The sequence below is a fragment of the Glossina fuscipes genome, unplaced genomic scaffold (genome assembly GCF_014805625.2).
Source record: "Glossina fuscipes isolate IAEA_lab_2018 unplaced genomic scaffold, Yale_Gfus_2 61646, whole genome shotgun sequence".
Classification (NCBI taxonomy): domain Eukaryota; kingdom Metazoa; phylum Arthropoda; class Insecta; order Diptera; family Glossinidae; genus Glossina; species Glossina fuscipes.
This window is the reverse complement of record NW_024003855.1, coordinates 1144178-1168253: the sequence shown is the minus strand read 5'-3', so window position 1 is coordinate 1168253 and position 24076 is coordinate 1144178. Positions and strand designations below refer to the sequence as shown.

The 24076-nt window shown below is 34.2% G+C and overlaps 1 long non-coding RNA gene across 1 annotated transcript; it reads left to right on the top strand.

Moving 5' to 3' along the window:
• Positions 1-222: 222 nt before the first annotated feature.
• Positions 223-4162, top strand: LOC119643798. Its single transcript, XR_005248442.1, has 2 exons — positions 223-1153; positions 1211-4162. It is a non-coding gene; the product is annotated as an uncharacterized LOC119643798 (long non-coding RNA).
• The last annotated feature ends 19914 nt before the right edge of the window (positions 4163-24076 follow it).

Below are 24076 nucleotides of genomic sequence, written 5' to 3'. Positions count from 1 at the left end.
AATGTCACGATGAGTCGAAAATGAATTGTTGTTAACTATTATCGGTTGCCAAGCTTATGCATGTTTGCGATGGCTTAGAGATTCATTCCAAATTTGGTCCTGTACTGGTTGTGGGTGTGGTTCAGCTTTTTCGCAATGTAGGGATTATCAAGCTCTTTGGACCAACATAGGCATATATATATATAAGACATATCCCAACACCAATAAATAATAGTCCAAGAGCGGTGTAAGACCGATTCCAAGGCGATCCGACGGAAGCATCAGATGAGGCGTGCGAGGAAGAATGTTCGACTATTAAGACATATAAAGCTGAGATTGGGTTAAAAAAAGCTAGCGTTAATCTACATCGGTCCGTGGAGCTGTCGTGTCAAAATAAAAAACCGCCAGCACGGCAGCTCCCACCACTTCGTTTGCTACAAGGGCTTCTTCTTCGACTCAGACTATGTATTGTCTATGTGTGCCGCGCTGCAAGCTTACTTAAAACTTGGACGCCTATATCGTCTACACTGCAATAAATTTAGTTGGTTGTGTGAAGAACCTAAGGAATGTTTGTGTGTAATGGAAAACTTCCCTATGAATCTTTGTTCATATGTGACCAAAGTGTTGTTGTGGGATAATTTCTTATTTTGCTCGGCTTCAGTCCGCCAAGTCTGTCTACTTCTTTTAGTGCCAATATTGTGATCGACTAGAAGTAGTCCCTAGCTAATATGTTAGGCGGATGGAACGCCTTTTGTTCTTAGCGAATAAAACGCTGTACTGAATTGGTGAATAACAATTGATTTTATTTAATTTTGCTTGGCTATTTATACTAAAATTAACAAAATACATTAGCGTAAGCATAAAATAATAATATAATTGTGACGGATTACTTTAATTACCGTGCGTAGCTTCGTATTGCTTTACGAAATGCAATTCTTAGCCAGTTGAAGTGTGACATAATTCATGTTTTTCTTTTTGCAAATGAATTATGTTGATTTTGCATAGTTCTGTCACACTTCAAAGCGGATGCATAAGAACGATATGCGATCACACTACAATAGGAACGTGATACCATTGTTTGCACCCCATTAATTTAAAAGGAAGCCCTGGACGTAACTCTCATTCAAGAACCTTGTGAAAACGCGGGTGCAACTTAAGGTTTGCACAGTAAACGGTAAGTAGTTCTACGATGCTGAAGCCGTCTTACTCATTGACATCTATATGCTTTCAGAGTTTTTGCTAGATCTTGTTGCGACCAAGCCGGAGATGACACCTCGTCGTGAAAATCGTGACCTTGTTATAGTTTCCACCCACCTCACGGTCAAGGCGCGGACTAAACTTATTAATCAGCAACGATGCTAGGCCCGTTAATACGATCTGGAGTAGTAATAGGTAAAGACCATTTTGATTAAATTATCATGATAAAGGAGCGTGCCTTAGTGCTTTCGAAGGCTATGAAAACTCAGACCCCAGCTAGGGAAAATTTGCAAGGCAGTTGAAAGAATGAAGTGTGGCTACTTGTAGGAAAGTTCCAACCAAATAGACCGCAAAGCTTAAGCCGTGCGAATGAGCTGCGTGGCGTCACTGCTGAGAAAACTTAATCGCTCTACGATAGGCGGCATGATTCTAAAAACCCGTAGTCAATGAATGCAAAGTATGCACTATAAAAACTGAAATAGAGAGTGCACATACAGCCTACAGGCAACTGGTCACCTCTTGCTGTCATCAGGCCCAGAAGAAAAAAAACGCGTAGATAGATAGAAAAAAAGACATGTTAAAATGAAAAATCGGCGTTTTTGACAAATGCAGTTAGTTCCTTAAGACGAGTATAATTATCAGCACAAGTTGTTATACCAGAACAGACCAAACGTCAGTGTGGTGTTGTCAAATTTTTTTTAATACCAATATGAGATGTTCAGCTGATTCAACTATCAAGCAAATGCCGCAGGTGTTATTGTGAACGGCTCGGATCATTTTAAGATAAGGTTTGTCATAATCTAGATTGGTCATTAGTCTGCAGAGAACTTTAATCTCTCAAGACGCAGCGGGCAGAGCTTTGAAAAAGGTGGATGGATGTAATTTAGAAGAGATAATCTTCTGGTAATGTAACATTAGTGTATTCACAATCAAGTTTGTTGATAATGGTGCGCAAAGCTTTACTTGGCAAATATTTCACAGATTTAATTTCTGCTCTAAGTCATGCTTTGCGTAGGCAAGTGGGCACAACTCAATGGCAGAGATGCCGTGGATTTCATAGACGTGTTGGTTCATTGGGTTTTTCTTTTGGATAAAGAATAGCGCTGATCTTTTGGCAGCGTAAATGACAAGTTTCGTGCTCCTATTCGTCGTTCTTAGACCTACTGCCTGTTTAATAGCAAGCAAGTCAATGAAGGTGGAGGTTAAATTCTACAAGATTTTGGTTTCGCCGATAGCGTCTAGGCGATATTTCATTACTGAATAACTAAATATGTCGTAGCCTACCAAGTCGTCTATAGCGTGTATTTCAAAGCATTTGTTATGATAGCTTTTCAGTTTCTCTTTATATAAAACTTTTAGGACTAACAAAAGAATGTACTTTTTGTATTTAATTTTTCGAATACATGACTAATCAGATGCTGTAGCTGTATAGGATCTCTTCGCTCATGACTGCAACTTATATATTGGGGAAGATTGCAGGTGGCAGAAAATTCGAATTCTATTTTTCACTCGACCAATGGCTTGTAGATCAAGAAGACTTTTGGGGGCAGAATCGCGTGTTTGTTAATCAATATTGAGAATCAGACTGACAATTTTTGAAAGCCTTTTTACAGTGGTTACGGGAAGTGAGGCTTCAGTTGGTGGAAATTTCAATAAGCTGACAAGACCTGTATTAATTTACTTTGATTTTTTATTCGATCTCTTTACTGAAAAAGTGCATTGTATTTGTTCGAATTTAAATATAAATTAAGTTTAGCTCATTCAGATTTGCTTTTGTAGAGAGATTCTCAACGGCATCATTGACTGACACAACCGACGAAACTAGCAGAACTACTACTGTCATCAGTATATTGGAATATATGGGATTTCCAGGCTGGCAGGTGGTGCAAGTTGGCCGTGTACAAGTTGAAAAGGAAGGCGCTTAAGCAGCTGATTTGCGGCACACAGCTTTGAACCACAGCCCAAGATCAGAAATCGGCTCGAATGAATGTAGAGGGGAATGTCAACGAAAATAAGAGCTTTTAATGTCAAGAGCCAATAAAACCTTTCTGTCTGCTTCTTTTCACAATGAATAATTCATTGATGCACATGTCTGTTGACTTGTGTTTTCAATACGCCAAAGAACAAGCGGGTGTGATGCTGATGATGAGCATTAAGAGAAAAGATGAATCTTTCTTTGAACATAAAGTTCATGATTTTTAGTAAGCTGAAGTAAGATCGATCGGCTTATAGTTCCTAATATTATCATTGCTTCTGTCAGGCTTGGGGATTGAAATGATCTTGATGAGGCAGCAATTATCAGGAAAGGTATTAGTTGTCCTATAATGATTGATGGCGTCAAATAAAGTTATACGACTGTTTTTTGAAAGCGCTCCTCGTAACCAGCTCAAGAAAGTTTCTTCTTAGAATGCAGAGCACGTGAGAAGTCCTTGTACCAGAAAAGAGCAATACTATCAAAATGTTGAGGTAGAGCCTAGCATTGCTTCTGATAAATTTTGGATCTAGTCCGTGGATGTTTTGCGCACAATTTAAAATCGTTCAGTGTAGGTCCTGGAAATATACGCTTTCAGGTTTTTAGATAGCAGGTCGCTATTTAACATAAAATTGTTTGCAATGGACGCACGGTAAAGAGTGTAACTTTACATTTGTTTACAATTTTTATGGCTTCTAGATGTGTTAATTTGAAGCTGTTTAGATATTCATAAAAAGCCAAATCGGAGGAGATCAAGATTCGTTGATTCTCGCTATTTGGGCACATCGTGGTCAGCTGGTCATCTACACATAGGTTCATTTGAGGTTGGTTAATGGCTGTCAAACCAGGGAAGAGCCAGAGTTTTCATCGGTTATCTCAACTTCGTTAGCGCCAACAGCGGAAGAAGACTGTTACTTGCCGATTTGTCTTCATTATTGACATGCTTCAGAAGCTTTTCCGGTGGCATTTCAAAGAGATTTATGTTGTTTTTTGTTTTTAAATTGATCAAATTTAGCTAACTTAGAAATGGTAACTTCAGCTTATGTTCCCTTCAACCTAGAAAAAAGTAGATCAACTTATCTGATTCTTAATATGAGATTAGGAAATCATTTCTTTTCTTAGAATTTTGTGACTTTTTATTCCTGACATAAATTCATTTATTAATGATTCTATTTACATCCCTTGCCTCTTAAATACTTATAAATGTATATGTTATACCATCGTGCACAAAACCAGTCATTTTGACTTCTTAACAAGCATTTGCTTAAGTCAGCAGTTCAAAATCCGCTCAACTTTAATTTCCGTTGAATGCTTAAAATGATGAAGCGAGAAAATCTGTGCAAAAGTTTCTTTATGCAGGATTCCTTATTTCACGCAAGTTTGCATTAGAGTTACGTAGCCAGCCAGCATTTGTGATGCTTTGCCTCGCAAAAATTCACTTTTGGTTGAGATACTTTAATAAATTTATTTTATTTAGTGATATTTTATAGAGAACGGGAAACGGGAAGAGGAAAAATCTTTGCAGTTTGACGCAGGGTTACCAGAGTTCCGTTTTTATCAACTTCCTTATTTATATTATTTATAAATTTGTTGTTTATGTTCGCGTTAATTTCTTTCTTTCTTTTTTGCTCTGGATGCATATGCTTTTGTTTTTACTCCTCAAAAATAAAAATGACGCCTCAGACTCCTTAGCAGTAGCCACCATAAATAATAAAATTATATATAATTACATAACGATTGCAATGCAGTTATAAGCGAAATAAAAATATGAATATAATATAAGTAAATATATTATTATAAAAATAAGAGTATAAAAATAAAACGATATTCATTATAAGGAATTTAATGGTTAAATCTAAAAAATAATATTATACTAACATTCAAAGGAATAAATTAATTAATCCAGGAAAGTAATATATATAGGAATAATACACCTGAATGTTGCACGCGTTCACAACATATATTGAAAGCGGTAATACTCCCAAAACTGGTCATATTTATTAGTATAATTAGAAAAAATTTTCCAACCACATTTTGCATTTATTTGAAGTAACACAAAACAGGGAATACTGTTATAGAAATGGATAACACCATATGAAGATCATCAGCTGATTGTTTTTATGCATAAACGCGAACCGTTTATTTTTATGAAGCCTCTTGTAATCTTAAAACAATAATTGAATATTTATGAATCGCTTGATTTTCTGTACTGACTTGACAACAACACCAGGGGGTAATCAGGTATCTAAAAGTAAACTTTCGTTCGCGAGCAAGTCGATAGCTGATAAACATGTCAACTTTGTTGCTACCATTCACATGTAAATGAAAAAGCAGAAAAAAGGGTGAAATGTTCGTTTATATTTAATTGTGGATGTCAAAATCCGAAAAATAACGGTTAATTCCGTTAAGAAAGTAATGGGCGAAAATTTTGTGAATTGGAAAAAAAAAATTTTTGTATATATTATTGCTTTTCTTTCGGCTATGTAAACAAAAACTTCAACAATCAACACTCGAAGCTAACACAATATGCTTAAGCAAACGGCAGCTGAAAATTTTTCTGGCGTGTTTGTCGTGTTTTAGTAAAATAGTTATTAAAATAAAGAAAATGTGAAATTAAAAAAACGCTTATTTTAATGTAAAGTTTTCTTTCTTTTACTTTTGGATTTTTAGTAAGCGTTTCCAATAATAGCATCTATAACAGTTAAAATTATATCAGTCTGTCTTCTTTTGAACACAGGTTTAGATCCGATTATTGTAGACGAAAATGTTTTTGAAAATATTTATTTGAATATGACTGAAAACAATAAGAGATCGAGGATAGCCGGGCAAGGTGTGGACTTAACTCTTTTACCTACTTCTTCTTCTCATTAGGGTGCCAAAGGTATTCCAAGCGCTGAAGTAAATTTATACTATTTTGGCAAGCAGGGCAATTTCCTTGTGTTTGTTAAAATCTAAAACGTGAACACGCCCACGGCGTAAGTATCTTCTTGTATGGATACTTTAAAAGCGTTGAAAAGTGTGATTTGAAAGCTTAAAAATTTCACTATTGTTTTAAGTTGCGTGGTTACCAACGGCAGAGCCAGATCACTTTTTAACGCTGCCCTCCATGCCAACCTTTTCATTAAAAATAATGGCTAAGCCAAAATATAACCAAGCATATATTTATTAGAAGATTCGGTAGAGTACGAAACATTCCATTGAATTGTGACATTAATGATCTTATCAAAAATGCGGTTTCCGCTATTCCAATTAAGTGGACTATAAAGTTTCGGTGAAAAAATCCACACTGCAAAAAGGAGTTCATCCCTACCATTAGCGTGGAAATAGGTTTTAATGAAAAATTCTTCCCTTAATCCATTAAGTTTGTGTTCTCCTGGTCAATTCTTTTTTTCCTTTCTAAAACAATGCTTAAAGTGTGGGACATTTGCAAATATTTCAAAGTTTTGTAAGCCTAAAGAGACCAGGTGCATTAACTGCGGCAAGACGATTAAATGCAGTGATTACTACGTGGTGATCAAATGTATTGCTTGTGGTTCGAACGACCATAATACCCTAAACAAGACTTATCTGAACAGAGAACGGAAATTAGCTCCCAATAAGACCATGGATATACAAAATTTTACGTATAAAAAGATAAGAGAAAAATAGTCCTCCAATTATTCCGATTATATTGATTTTTGCATCTGAAGTGAAGTTTTCCTAAAAAACGACAATGTTTTCGCTACTTATGCTTCAGCCACTAAACGCCGTAACGACGGCTATGTCTACCGTTCGTATACGTATCAAAAACGGAAATCTACGAATGTGTGCGTCAATGGACGCACACTCACACTATGAAAAAAGCTTGTAAAATTTTTGTTATGCTTTTCTTCGATATCAGTAAAGCCTATGATTGTGTTTCCTTGATGAAGAATTCTTTTAAACTTTTCAGTCCCTCTTCAAATACTCCAGTGAATACCAAACGTTTTATTCAAACGTGTATTGGTAATAGGTGCACACAAAATTGAAGTGCATGATGGTATTCCACAAGGCAGTTGCTTGAGCCTCATCTTTTTCAATCTGTATACGGCTAAGTTGCATGACCTTCAAGACGATGAAACTCATATTTTTCAATATGGTGTGATTTTTTAATTGTGACCGCTGACTCACCTTTCTCAGCAGCCGTGGAGGCCCCTCAATAAAAAAAAACTTTCTTTTGATGCATGTGCCGATCTTGATCTCTATATAAGTTTTGACAAAACACATACAATATATCTTGCCAAAGACTCTAAATGCGAAGTAAGGCACCGTTTGTCTTATCGTAATATTAAATGATAGCTTAACTCTTCGTGGGCCCTCGAGAAAACCTTCAAAGACTTTGAATATGGATGCAACACCATCAAGTTTACGACTAACAAAACGCTCTGAAATTATACAAACCTTGCCGGTCCGGTCTGAGATCGAATTTGCAGTTTTTCTTCTTAAAGCAACAGGTCTACGCCTTTTTATGTTCTCGTCACCGTAATAGTGATAACGAATCTCCTACCAAGTTTTATGTACTGACTCCTTATGTTCCCGTGCCCATATTTAAATATTTGCATAAGGTAAATCTACTAGTGATCACAACGAAAACAAGCATTTAATCTAACAGACAGCAAAGGGATTAAATACGAGATTTTTTATAATGTTTTGTGCCATCTTATTATGTCTTCAACGATTTGTTATGTTTAAGTTCAATAGAGAGAATTGTTGCGCTTTCCTTAAGTTGCAACTGATTTTACTCTTGCTAATTATGGGGGAGATAATCGGTAAATAAACATAATAAATTTACATTGAAATATAATAAATTTATTGTTATCACTGCAAATAATATATTAGTTTGGGGAAAAAGAAATTCATTCTTTTTTCGGTAGATGGCTGCACTGGTAGATTTCTTGTAAAGTATCGTCGATTATTTATTATGAGTTGCTTCCATATGGCCAAACGCTAAATTCTGATCTCTACTGTCAACAACTGGACCGTTTGAAGATAGCGATTGACCAGAAACGGCCAGAATTGGCCAACAGGAGAGGTGTCGTGTTCCACCAGGATAACGCTAGGCCACATACATGTACAGTGACTCGCCAGAAACTTCGGGAGCTTGGTTGGGAAGTTTTAATGTATCCGCCATACAGTCCGGATTTGGCACCAAGCGATTATCATCTCTTTCTTGCATTGCAAAATTTCTTTAATGATAAAAAATTGGAATCTAGGGAGGATTGTGAAAATCGACTACTAGAGTTTTTTGCAAATAGAGACCAGGACTTCTATGAGAGAGATATTTTGAAGTTACCTTTAAGATGGCAATAAATCGTACAACAAAACGGTGCATATTTGACCCAAATCGGACAATCCGAAGCATGTTAAATAAAGTCCTGAAGTTCATATAAAAATAATGGATTTCTTTTTCCCCAAACTAATATTTTGGCTGAATTTCATGTGTAAATAAAATTAAGCAAATACACAAATAAATAAATACATTCGAAAATTTATACAAGTACAATGTTTATATGCGATTAGATATAAAAGTTTTCGAATAATTTTTTTTTTTAAATTTGAATTTTAATCATTTAAAACCGAAGAAAATCATTAAAAAAGGAAGAAAGTCAAAAACAAAAAAATTAAAAAGCAGCTTCAAATCAAAGCAGAAAAAAGAATTAACATTCAACATCAGAAGCCTAGAAAAGAAACGTGCAAAAAATGATTCTGTAACCAAAGACCTAGATGAATTTAATGATAAGTCCAAAGGCAGATAGGTAAATTGCCTCATTCGAAAGTGGAGAAGCGTCGTGGAATCACAAAACTGGAAAATGAAGCTCAATTTATTATAAATCCCAAAGAAATTCGTGCAATTCAGACTCTTAAGCCAACGTTACTAAATGAATCAATTTTACGTATATACGATAGAAATGCCATGACGGATCCACATACGGATTTATCGAAAGATGGATTTGGTGCAATATTCTTGCAAGAAGAGCAACTTCACAGCTACTCATTGGAAGTGAAACAGCGCTAACAAAATATAGACTGAGTAGCTGCTTTAAATTAGTTACAGATTGAAATTCACTCAATACTCAGGCGCTACCCTTGAACAATCTAAATATATTTTATCGCGCGTTTCGAACGCGTTTTTAAAATTTGTTTGGTTGTTTTGCTGTCAAACAAAAAGAAATTATAAAAAAATATAACATTGTAATAGTACTATATAGAGCTGTGGCTACACTTCGTTGGGCCTGGCTATCCCAAATACATTTACAAAAATATATTATAAATAGTTTAAAACTATCGAGATCACTAAAGGCGTGATGTCATATAAAGGTCCTACTGTCTGTCGTGTGTATATATTTGTCGGTCCATGAAGTCACCGTCCGTGATTACATCTACATACACACACTCACTTACTTACCCCATCCTCATGAAACATTTTCGCCTTCTACTCAGAGAAACCCTTCAACTTGTTTTTATATTTTTAGATTACATTATTGTCATTTATTACTTTTACAATAAAAAAAATTCAAAACTTACTAGAAAATGTACATGGATTAGTTCTTAAGCGTAAAATTATTCATACTTTAAAAAAAGGAAATAAAAACAAATTAACTTGTCTTTTCACATAAGAAAATAATAGAACATGTTCAATGTCCTCCTCTTCCTCCTTTCACTTGGCATGTGAGTATGTTTTAAATTCTTTCACATTAAGCATACGTCGTACGAATTTATATACATATGTAGTAGCTGTTCTTTGCAAGGCTAAATTTTTCTTTGATTCTGCTTGGCTTGCTTAAAACCATATATTTTAGATTAAGAGTACAGTTTGCTCATCAAACCACAATTCGCCAGGTGTAGAGTTATTTTACTTACTCCAACGTCATTCTTAATATTTATTTGTATAAATGTTTGGATTGCGTTAGCGTTTAAAACGACCAATTTCAATATAAAAATTCTATTGTATTTGACAAAGGGTATTTCGCTATTTTTAATGTACTTTAATTTATTTTCGAATACTTTATTGTTTTTGTTTACTTTTACTTATTCTTCAATATTTACTTTAACTTATATTATCAATATTTTACTGTTTTTAATGTACTTTTACATAATTTTTAATTTTGATTTTTTTATTGGCATTATATATCCGTTTTTTCTTTATCGAGTTACACTATATTTAGAATAAAGACTTCCTGGTTTTACCGCTACAAGTCGTTTTCTTCATTTTCTCTCTCACGTCAGTATTTTTGCTTGTTGTTGTAACACAAGGTATCCCATTAACATAAGAAAAACCCACACTTATGCAGTACAGACGGACTTTGGACATTGTTCTCTTTCCATGATCCTCTCCTCAATTTCCTCTATTATGCGAGCAAAGAATTATGAAAAGAAATGCTGATTAACGAAACTTCGTTATATTATGGGACACTACTCTGTTGTTGAGAGCAGAGGAAAAGCCTATCGATCGAAACATCCTGCACGTATATACGTGGACGTTACATACTATAGCCGGGCACTGCCGGCCATTAAATACGCAACAGCACATTGCCTAACACTATTCTTATTATACCCTACACCACGTGTGGTAGATTAACGTGGTGCGGTCGTATGTAACATGCAGAATTGCTTAAAATGGACTTATCTTTTGTTATACCGATCGATTCAGAATCATTATCTGAATAGATCTAAGTCTGTCTGTTTGTCTGATAAGAAAAACGGATTTTTATATTTTTATACAAAAAATATAAAAAATACTATACCATATACATATATATATACATTTAAATTTCTTTTTATTCTAATTTTTGTTATTTATTATGTGGCCACACTGTATGTATGAATTTATCATATATTTCTTATATTACCTTTAAAATTTTTTATTATATATAAAATATATATATATATGTCAAAACTTGTAAGATGAAAGGATTACCCCCATTACCGAAATGCCGTACCAGCCGAAATTCAAAGCTGTGTAACGTTTCGGGAACTCAACCTATGCACGGATGCTGTTGTCTAATTTTTACCATTTTTTCGCATGTATTCCTGCCTGGCTCGTCGGATGTGGGGGTGTCCAAGTATAAGGTATTCAGATACGCGATAGGTACTTGCCTCGCTACGATATTCCATTATTTTAAAATAAAACATGCTTACTATGAAATTTAAAAAAAACTTTTGACTAATCTAATCCAACACACCATTCAGCGCTTTCATATTACACGATTTCAATCCCTCGTATAATACGGGGATCCCCCTGTATAAGGCGGGGATTTCCCACATATATATTCCGGTACTGTAAAATTTATAATGATTTTCACGTGTAAAAGATTTGTTAATACCAAAAACAGGAAAATGTTTGATGATTTGGGCTACACGAGGTCATAAAAACGCGTTATACGGGAATACCTTTATAATGCGTTTTCCTATAATGCGGAACCAATCGACCGCGTTATAGGGCGGATAACTGTATTTTAATGTTTTCGTAACTGTATTATCTTAGTCAAAGGTTTGTAGAGATTCTTGTGTTCTAATACGTACGCTCGGTTTAATACATAAGCTTCATTTTAGCAAAAAAAATTCCTCAAAATCTTGATTGTTGATTGCCAATATACAAGGAAACTATTAAACGATCAAAATTATTAGATAGATAATTATATAAACATAAAAACGATGATATCAGATGACGCGATGTGAGGAACATTATGTAAAAATAATTTTGACCAGGCCTTTAAGCACAAGTGCATGTTTCTTTCTCTTCTTTTTCTTACTTTAAATTCTTGATTAATTAGCATTAATAAACGCGTTTCATTTTTTAAACAACTTAACAAAAAAAAGTCTTTATAACTTAGAAGTTATGTTTAACAGGCCGTCTTTTACTTCGTTTTCAATACCAAAATGGAACTCTTCTAAAAGAGAACTTCTCTTTCCTTTCAACGTAAGTTAATTTTTCTAATCAAAAAAATATCGTCCGATCCATTTGGTGATGTTCAATTTGCATCCAAATCCAAATCCGAGGTCCTTGACCCCAATTTTTCTATCCTTTATTTATTTTTTACTGCAGGCAAGCCAATTTTTCTTTCAGACTGCTATTCATAGAAAAACTTGACAAACTCCGCTATAGAATTACGTCTGTAACAAACGTTACGAAACAAAGATCAAATGTTATACCTTTTTTATATAACATAGATGTAATTTTAGCCTTCGAAATAATAAAATCGAAAAGTTAAGAGAAACTTTTAAAAAACTATAAATTAAAAGGTTAATGAGAGTAGTGTAAAACCACAGGGACAAAAGTTCAACACTAATGCGCAATATTCCAATTCAACTTATTACAATATGCAAAATTATTATGATCCATAACAAAATCAACCAAATCAGTCAAACCAAGTTAGGCAGTATTATGTGAACCAACTTAACATATGTAATTGAAGTCGAATCAACCAAACATGCAACATTCTAATAAAATCCATAACGTAAGCAGAAACATTAATAGTTCGTCGGGACATTTCAATACTAATGATAACCACCCAATAAAAATAAACCACATTAAAGGCAATCATTTTCCGGTTTAAAATGAAAATAAATGAAATGGTGGTATTAATAATTATGAAGACAACACTTACAATAGTAGCCTCAAAAAAGCACTGCCAGAAGTAGGAATTGACGACTAAACAGGACAAAATGAAGGCACTTATACATACAGGTTCAAAAATTTCGTTAGTGAATAAAGACAAGCAGCCTTAATATCAACGTTTGCCACCCGCTAATAAAATATCCTTTCCGTCTCTGAGCAACACAACCAATATAAGTTCCGACGATCTCCTGAAAGTTAACTGAATTCAGAGGTGAAAAATTTTATGTTTTTTTGGAACAAAATAATTTAAAACCCCTAAATGTTGCTATTTACAATAAATAATAAAGCTGTAAAGTTTCTATCTTCTTGTCGATATCTTCACGATGAAATGTATAAGTCAGAAATAAGCAGTATGACTGACAAAGTTCAGCGAATCCTACATAAAGATTTGAATAATGAGGAAAGGAGGGCACTTGATAAGATCTTAGATATTTTCAAAGATATATAATATACCGTGAGAAAGAAATTAATTAACACTAATTTAATACAACAATAAATTAAGACTGTTACAGAAAGTCTCATGTATAAATAAGTAAGAACGAAATGGACTGCGAATATCACATTCGAAATAACTTGGTTGACATACTTCGAATGTGATCAACTAACCGATTTGCAACGACGATTCGTGTTCGAGCAAAAGTATAGAAAAGAAGAAGATAACTTCCGATTTCCTTCTTTTTAACTTAACCGCCGTCGAGATAACTTAACTCGAGGAAAATAAAGTCCGTTTCATACGCTGGGTTTTTCACACTATAGGTGCCGAACTACGCATATTCGTAGGTTCGTCCAATGATGATTGATGTTAGGTTATTACAGTTATGTATAGATGTTTTTTCTTAAGTCACAGCCGCTAAGTTGTTGGTAGGTAATTACACCTTTATTTTCTATAGGATTACAGTAAAGATGTCGCGTATATAAGAAGACGAATTGTACCCTCATAAGAAAGAATTTTTCTTTTACTCAGGCGAACGGCATAATTAAAAAGCGACAAAGACTTCCGTGTAACCTGCCGAGGCTACCCCAGCATATTAAATCAGGTAGGAGTTTTCCTAAAGTAGTAGGGAGAAAATTTCCATAGCGTATATATTAACGATTCCAATTTCACAAACGCCTTTGAATAATTAAAGAAAATAATAATGGATTCACCGGTACTGAACCACACGAATTTTAGCAGGCATTTTCAGTTAGCTACTTGCGCTAGTTCAAAAGTGGTTGGAGCGGTTTTACAACAAAATAAACATCCAATATTTTGGCCAGCCGAACGCTTGAAGACAATGAATCAAGCCATTCTGTTTTCGACGAAGAGCTCTTAGCTTTATTCTGGGCAACAAATTTTTCTTAGCATTTATTTATATGGGCATGAGTTCAAAATATTGCGTGATCATCACCCACTTAAATAGTAATTTGAAAAATTTCAAACTAAAATTAAACAGAGATTGAAAATGAAATCAAATAACGGATTTCTTTACTAAAGGTAATATGGTTGCAAGAGATACTAATATGTTTACAAATACAAATGTACACACACCATGTTTATATAGTAATACAGATAATTCAATAGTATGTTCTCTAGAAGAAGATGTGCAAAATCATTTTAATATATTAGACTCAGCTGTAAGTAAATCTGAAATACAAATAATTTTGACAAACAATAAAGAAATGGACTTGGAAACAAACATAACAATACAAAAATATACGTAAATTCAACAGATTTACAAAGTAATTTAGAATGCAAATTGAAACAATACATTAAAAAAGCTGAAGTAAGTATCTTTCAGAGATGATTCACTGACTCAACTCAACATGTAATTGTCCTGCTTCCAACACGAACTAATAGAGCTGTACTGTGGCCACAAATTTAAATTTGTACGTTGCGTATATCATGTGAAAGATATGTAATCCGAAAATGAAACTTATAGGCATACACATAACTATCACAAAAATGAAACCGACGGTTTAATGAAAATTAAAATAGTCTCAGAAAACTGATATATTTTCCAAATGTAAAGATTTTAACACATAAATATGTAAATAATTGCAATACATGTAAGATAATTTACGTCATAAAGAAATTGATTTACAATCACTAAAACCGAAAAGCCACAGCAATTCAAACATCGAAAGATTGCACAATACATTAAGTAAAAAAATTAGAACTTTGTCCATTGAATGTAAAACTTGAATCACTAGAGATAAAGTATATAAAGCTATTGAGTTTTAACACCTTGATAAAAAATTAGGACTATCTTTTTTAAATATACCTATTATCCCAACTCCTTTCACCGCCTTCAAAGGTATTCCCCTCAGATACTATGCACTTACGCCAACGTTTTTTCTACTTCTTGGAACAGGTGTTGTAGTCGATTCAATAGAGTCAAAGCGTTGCACTCGGAGGGGTCGTTTGAGTTTTGGAAATAGCTAGAGATCACACGGGGCCAAACCAGTCGAATACGATTGTTTAGTATATACTTTATTCAATTTTTTTTCTTTTAATTTAAATACATACTTTCATTCAATTTGACTCTTTTCGTTTGCACATTAATATACGCTTTCATTTGACATATATTCTTGCTTTGCACATTCAAGTTCGGTTGAATATGCACTCGTATAACTGACCAAAGCCAATAACATCGTTTATTACGTAATCCAGACCTTGAAGCGTGTCGTCGATTGTTTACATTAACTTGCGTATATTACATTTTTATGGCATACTTCAAGCTGGTCATATTGCTGGAAATAAATAAACGCAAAAATGCAAGTGCATAATTTTTATGATTTCATTTATGTCAATATAATTCTAAGTTAGTTTATAAGAATTATTGTTTATAAGCCATATTTTTCGTAAAAAATTCGTCTTCGTACTATTTTAATATTGCATTGATCATTATCTGTTGTTAGTGGTTTCTTCCAGTTCCAAATGCTGGAAGAACCAAGTCTATGTAAATTGACTTACGACTTGATGCAACTTCTTGTCGAATCCTGCCAATTAAGAAGGTATTGAAAATTCCAATTTAAATAGACCGTATAAGACGGTCTAGTACCCATATTTGTTTAGTGTCCACGTCGGACACGCTAATAAATACATTCAGAAGAAAATACCTTAACATAACATTTGGTGACCAACGTGATTGGCACGTCTCATCATTTGTTGTTTGGTGTCAGACGCGCTAACACACACATTCAACGAAATCATAATCTCAACATTCTGGTGAACCCCGACGTGATACTCACGTATTGCGTTTGTATCTCACCGCATCGACTTATCAACAATGATTGTGGAACAGTGGAGGTTAAACTTTTAAGGAAATGGTTCCGAAGAAACAATGTAGAAATTGGGTGTTTTTGGTACCAAGTGAGTTATGACGCATTACAGGCCCAAAATATCTCCTAAAATGTTGTTAACTGATGTGTTTGAACAGCCAACAGTATTAGTAAGACCCTGATTGTTAATAGACGGTTTTTGAGCACCGAAACTTTGATTTGTTGATATGACTTTCATCAGTAGAGGTTGATGGCCGTCTGCAGCGCTCTTCGCCTTTAAATCGTTCTCGGCAGTCTGAAACACTTGGTTTTTGTTTTGTAATATTTGTTGTTAAATTCAATGACGACCTTTAGTGATCGAGTGAAAGAAATTTATTATGCTTGAAATACTAGCATGTCTGGAAAGGAAAAAGGGCGTGAACACCAAATAAGCGGGATGAAGGGAGAGGGACAAGTAAAGTCTACAGTAAAAGATGAGAACTGAATAAAATGATATTAATGTTAATATATTAGTCAAAATTAGCAGCCGCCTGCAAATACTTGAATATAAGCTTTTAAGTTTCTTCTGTGAAATAAGCTCAGAATGTCTCCAATATTTGCAGTGTATAAAATCTCTAAAAATTATTTATAAAAGTAACGAACTAATGATATATGTATCATTCTTGTCTTTTTTTTTTTTTTTTGTAACATGTGAAATGAAATTCTGCGCTTAAAAAAAAAAAAATTGCCATAAAAAAACTATGCCAGTTTTATTTGTTATTGAATGACTACGGTTTTTTTCATATGCAATAATCTGTAAATTATTAACCGGGGTCACTCAGCGTCTATGTATATACATTATATATCTGTACAAGTTTGTATTGATAAGCTAACGTTTAAGCGCCTCCAATATATCACTAGAAAGGAAACAACACAAACGCAAGCAGTAAGCCACTATTAATTGCCTTAGCAAAACCGGGAAAGACAAATCGTCGAATAAGGAATTGAATTTTATATGGATAGTATACAAAGCCAAAGATATGGAAAAGATTCTAAACATATCGAATTTTTATTAGCATCATAGTGCCATAGTATTTGCTCGTTCGTAAAATAACATAAATAAAACACAATAAAAGTTAACCTAAATATATAATTTCTCTTAATTGAAATGATCAAACCAGGACAACATTCACTACAATAAATACTGGGGCTTCAATTTACGCAACCAGATAGAAGATAGTTCATACATCTTTCCATCGAAAAACCATTTTATGTTTGTCTGAAGTGGGTGAGTTAATGTACAAATTGGTAGGAGAAGAGGACAAAATAATAAAAGAATAAATGTCTATAATGCGAACCTAGAAGCAAAATGAGATCAATAATAATTGATAAAGTGTAAAGCGCGTTTGCATACGAATTGGAATTTGCAGAAAGAATACAACAATAGTAACAAAAAAAAAGTAAAGGTAGTTAAAACTATGTGAAAATAAAGAAAAAGTTCCATGAAAATCCCGTGAACGGCTAATTTAATATTCACCCGCATTTTTAAACATTCCACGCATATCAGCAACAACCACAACTGCAACAAGGACTAAAGCCAAAACACTAACAGCAAAAGCCAGGAGAATAAAAAAATCAGTAACCACAATAACAGCAACACCATTATCAACAAAAACTGTGGTAACACCATCACCACCCGTCTTCATCATCAACAAAAAATTTACCTAGGCAAATTAAAATTTCATAATAATTGCTTGTAAATGATAGCCAGTTCTTCAATAATTTTTCTCTACCTCTCTTTCACTCACTACCTCCCTTTATACCAATATCTCCTCTTTGTTTCACGTGAGCAATAAATATATTTACCCATATATGTACACATAAATACAAACATATCTGCATTATATATAAATATGAGTAGAAGCTAAATGTAAATCGGATCGGTGTTCGAAATTATGTTTTCAAATGTATATCAAGAATAAATTAGAAGGGGTAAGTAGAATCTAGGAGCCATCAGACACAACCCATACAAAATTACCGGTTCAAGGAGACCGCAGGTGGGCAGGGTATATAATGATCCAGGGCATAAGATCAACCCTTCCAGCAAATTTAGTCCATTCGGTTTTTCTCATTAGGCCTTTCGCACGTGTATTTCTTTAGTGTACTCGTCCGCAGAGTGTCTGTAGGATAAAAATTGAAACCCCAATAGCGCGTGCGTGCATCGGTTTACGGCCTCCGACCTTTTTAACATATATAAATTTTTTATTACACAGGAGGGGACAAAAGGTGCGATATAAGATCGGACACATGGTAGGCTACACGTTTTTGCACAAGAAATTTTATTTCATGAAAAAATGTAATGCAATTTTTTTGCTCAAAAAAATTGCCCATTGTAAAAATCGGAAAAAAAAACTTTCTGCGTCGTACAAAACGAAGCGCACCGAAAGCACTAATGACGTTTATGATGCAAAATGTGGAGTGACATTCACCATAATTAGTTTGGAATTAAGACGCTTAGCTTTTCGCATTCTACTCCCCAAGTCCTTTTATTTAAAATCCATATAAACGCTACTATAACTAAAACATCAATCCACTACGTCGAGACTCCCACTGTAGTTAATTTAGAATTAACGCACTTATCTTGCCGCCTTTTACTCTCCGTTTCCTTTTATTTGGCACCCACATCGCTGGTATTGTTAAAAAAATATTAGTCCACCAGGTCGTGGTGTCCCCCATATTTATTTTAGAACTAACGAATTTTTTCCAGATGATATGCCTTCATTTGAGGAACGCATAAAATAGTTCTGTCTTGGTTCTGTCTTGTCTACCTTATGATTAATAAGCATAAAACCTCAAAAAAGTGAAAAAATAAAATTTTTAGCATTTTTACACATAAACCGTAGAATTTTTCATAAGGTAGATGTGGAAAATTTCGGTCTTTTATCTTTTATAACTTGTAAGTAATCAGCAAAATTCCATAAATTTTTTTCTTTTTAAATTTATAACGAAAGGTAGATGCGTGGTAAGCGACCCCTCTCTCGGTTACACTATCGTATGAACTTATCAGGAATAATTGAAATCGTTTTCTACTTTTTAAAAAAATGTTTACTTAATTAATTTTTACGTTTTTTTTTTTTAATTTTAATGAAAAGAAACGATAGCCAAATGATTTCGCTTTAGCAAGGCAAGCAAGCTAAGTATTCAACTGATTTTGCTTAGCGAAATCACTTTCCTCACCTTTCTAACTTATCGCATTCTTGCCTCCAAGGCCTCTTATTTGATACCTAGTTGATCGTATTGGCTTGAAAGACGCATCCGCTAAATTTTTGTTAGGCAATGCACCTTAAGGTAAAAACGTACTGCATAATTTTCAACATTCTGTCTTGCTTACCTTACTGGTAGTAAATAGGAAAACGTTGAAAAATTAGAGAAATAAGAAAACGTCAATAAAGCATAAAAAGAAAAATTCAAAAAAAAAAAGAAAAATCACCTATAATTTTAATTTTAACATGAACAGTAGGATCTTCCATAAAGTCAAAGACGCACAGACAGACAGACATGGCTAGATCGATTCAAAATTCGACGCTTATGGAGAATATATATACATTATAGAGTTCCTAAAGTTTCGTTTTAGGTAACAAAACAAACATTATACAAACATTATTTCACAATAGCTAAAGCTCCAGCTTTCAGTATTGTGTACAATAAAATCCACAATGCAGCATCATTTATAGCACAATAGCAGCGGCAAGAGTACTAGCAACAACAATTGCAACAGTGACAATGGCAAAATCAAAAACAGTAACAACAGTAATAGTAACCCATATACAAATACACACGCAATTTCACACATGTGCACACAAATAACACAAACAAGTATAGTAATAGCAAGGTTAAAAACGGCAGCAATAACGTAAGCAGCGACAGTAACCCACACCACCAATAAGAAAAGAAACAAAAACAAGAAGAACAGGCGTTATCACAATCTTTCTTAAGCGAGGAAAACATGCGTATCATACGTTTACCGAACGGTTGCGCAATCAAGCAGGCTGCGTTCTTCGCCAAGATTAGTTTAAAATGACAAAAATGGACAAAAGAAGCTATATAATAATAACACGCGATATTATGATTGGTGAATAGCATAATGGTCATCATGTGGAACCTTGTTTATTTTATCTTATTTTTGTAGAAAAAAACTAGGGAGAAATCAACTAGACGGAAATACGCCTCTTTTAGAAAAGACGGGCTATTTTGCAGGAGAAATTGACTTATTCTTATTCTAGCGAGTGTCGCAGATACATAAATCAATGCTGATTTGATGTTAATAGAATTTGAACCATAATATCTTCGCCATGTAGTAATATGAACAAATTTATGATTTTCTTTCTTTTCTTTTTTTTCTTCTGTTATTCAGCAAATCAACAATAGAAAATTCGCTGAGATGTATAAAAAAGGACCAATGTGAATACACACTTCTTTGTTTCAGCCTTATTGAAGTTGGAGTAAGATTTGGTATATAAAATTATTATTTATATACTTTAGTCTTTATTTGATTTTGAGAGTTGTACGTCCGCACCGTTACTTTTTCTTAAATTTTTGTCAAAATATACATTCTACTCGTCCATCACTTAGAATAGAGCAGAACAGCGAGGCGTAAATTCCGTTATGTAGGCAGTAACGTCATATGAAGAAATTGATGAATGTGAGGGTAAAAAAAGTGTATATGGGGGTAGATTTATAATTTGACTGTACACGCTTATATATCTTGATGACATGATTTAAAGAAAGAAAAGATTGAAATTAAATTGTGAAAACGCAAAATATCAAGAATGCTGGGGTCACGAAATCCACATATACTCAATTTGCGAATTGTGGAATGGCGAATAGAAGTGGTAACATGTGACCAGACAAACCGGATATGATCAAGGAATTGTAAAGCTCCACATATACTGTGAAGTTGATTATTTTTCGCTTGTCTATGTAAGGAGAAATTCCCATCCGAATAATGATGCTCGGGTAGGTTAAGCGGATATTCCAAATGCGCTTACCTTAATACGAAGACTTCTTTACATCCTGGTAGAACTCCTTAGTTGATCTACAACCAAACTTAAAACGATTTATATATCTTAAACTTAAAATATCTATTTCGTCCTGACTTCTCTCGCCTACGGACGCTATGCACCGTTCCCCATCCCAACCAAATCAGATTTTGCGTCTCCGTCACGCGGTCCTAAGGGATCTCAGTTACCTGGTGTGTACCTTATCTCAACAGCGGTTCGGTCAAGAGCAAGGAACTCAGAAGTCCCCTTCTTCTTGTCTATACTTTTAATCGAACCCAAATTGGCATTGCCAATTGCTTAGTTGCTTAATACTTCAACTAAGTCATTTCGAATGTGATATTCCCATTCCATTTCGTTCTTACTTTTACAGTGCGTACTTACTATAGCATTCCTATAATACTCACAAGAGAATAATAAACTGCGTACCATAAAAGAAAATGAGTGGAAAACAGATGTACTTATCGTATTTTAAATACATAAGAATAAATTATAACTCCGTGTAGTGTCAAAACAAGCTGTGTGACTTTGATCCTTACAGTACATAGGGCTATTTGCCGTGTTAATTTTGAATAGATGATCATTACACTTCGTGCGATTAAACATCCGCCTGTTAATAAGGCAAATAATGTCACGTTTGAGTCCGTAACTAGTCAAAGAAAGATGCAATTTTACCTGGAGTAATGTTGCCATGAATGCCCAAGTGACTAGGCACTCAGAGAAAATGAAAAGAAAATGTATCAGACTTGAGGCTATAAAGTAAGGATCTGATTTCCAATATGTAAGGATGAGTTTTACCCGAGGGAAATAATTACAAAGTTGATAAGACGGATTTACTGTCTGACACTATAAGGAATGCGGGTGGCTTCTAAGATCGTAAGACATTCATCCGAAAAGGGAGTGCTACATGGGTGATTTGAGAAGTAAGCTTCCATATTAACATATAGAAACCAAAAGCCGCTGCCTATAACATCTGTCTTAAATCCATCAGTAAAAATGAGTGAACTCTGCTTCCATTTGGCATTGACCAAGTTCAAATAGCGGTGGTGTACCTCTGCCGGAGTAACTGTGGATGTTCTCACTGGTAAGAACATAATTACTGGTCTACAATATTGACAACCAAAAGGAATTTTAAATAATCTATGTACAGCAGCTCTTAGAATGTTCAAATTATTAATTTTATCAGCAAAAATTTAAAAAAGGAAAGAGAGGAATTGGGTAATAGATGATCGTAACTGAAAGGTAAGACCGGATGATTCTCATCGAATAGAATTTTATTAGATCAAAAATTGGCGAGTAAACGAAAATTTTCTTGAAGAATTTTCTTGCATGCCACCAATTGTCAGACGAAGGCATTTCCATTGGATTCTGCATAGTTTCAAAAGGTCCTTATTTGAAATGTCCAATAGAACGAACAAGCGTATGTTAATTTCAATCTGACTAAGCCAAAATATAGTGTAATCATGCAAAAAGGATCGGAGGGTCAAGAAATACCACAAATGGATTTCAATACGTTAATGATTCGAAAACATTGTTTGGCGATCTTGTCAATGTTAGTTCCAAGAGAAAGGTTCGAGTGAAGAACAAAGCCTAAAAAGTCGAACGTTTTAGCAAACGAAATAGACGAAGCGTAAGAGAGAAGAAGAGCAACCGTAGGTCCTCTCCTTTTTTTTTTTGAATACACCACGCATTTGGTCTTATTAACTGAAAGTGTGAGTTGGAGTAACTCACGACGAGAGGAAATAGTGTCGACGCAGATTGCAAAGTACACCTACACAGATCTGAATCAGAGTTAGAACTAAAAGTGACAAGATCTTCAACATAGCCAAAAATTGCGATATTCTCAGGAAGGAAACTGAAAATTTTGTTAATATATAAATTAAAATAAAGAGGACTCAATAAAGATCCCTGAGGAACACCTGTAAAAGATCTTCTTTGTGCAACAAACTCATCGTTGTTAATTAACATATTCTTATAGAGAAAAAAGTCATGTAGTAAATTACAGATTTTGGTAAGGAGATTCAAAGAGAGAAGCATAGAATTTAAGATGATAATATTGGAAGAATCGAACGCTGAGGTTATGTCCAGAAAGCAGGCAATGAGACGGTAGTTCTTAGCAAACGCTGAATTGCTGACCGCAAAGTGACAATATTGTCTTAGGCAGATCTTTAACGTCTAAAACCAAATTGAACATTTGCTGAGGATACGTTTAGACTCGAGATACCATTGTAAATGTGAATGTAACATTTTCCCGAAAATTTTTCTGAAGGTAGAAAGTAACGCAATACAGGTAGGAATTAAGATTAGTTGGTGAAGAATTGTTTTTTCTTTAAGTGAAGCATGGGTGAAGATTTGGAAATTGTAACAGGAGGAGGATATATAACCGGTAATTAAAATATTATTAAATTCCTCATCATGTACAGAGGGGAGAATAGAACTTGAAGGTGCATCAAGGCTGTCACAGGACTCGTTAAGGAGCTGTGTGGAGATTTTAGAAGCATTTCGACTCAAAGCGTTAGCGAAAGAGTTTGAGAATATATCAAAGAAACACCCTGAAGAGTCATTGCTTTGGATGGTATTTGAAATGTTACGGATAATGTTGTTAAGTAAAGAATGTTTAATGTACGTTGGAACATGGGTATGTGAGTAGCAACTGGTAATAGAATGTAAATAAAAATTTCAATTAGACAGTGAGAACTATCTAACGTGTCGTTAAGGGTCATTCAGGTAACCAGTAAACTCAGATTAAGTGTACAGATCGAATGATTTATGCAAGAAGCTGAACCAAAATGAGTAGGATCATCATTATTTCGTTAGACTAAATCATTGGTTTCAAGAAAATCTTGAATTTATCTGCATCTTGAATTGAAGATACGAGTACCCCAACATACATTGTGAGGGTTAAAATTACTACGTAGTAATGCAAATATGTTCGATCTAAACGAAAATAAACTTTTAATTGCAGAATCAGAAACATTAAGATTAGTGAGAATG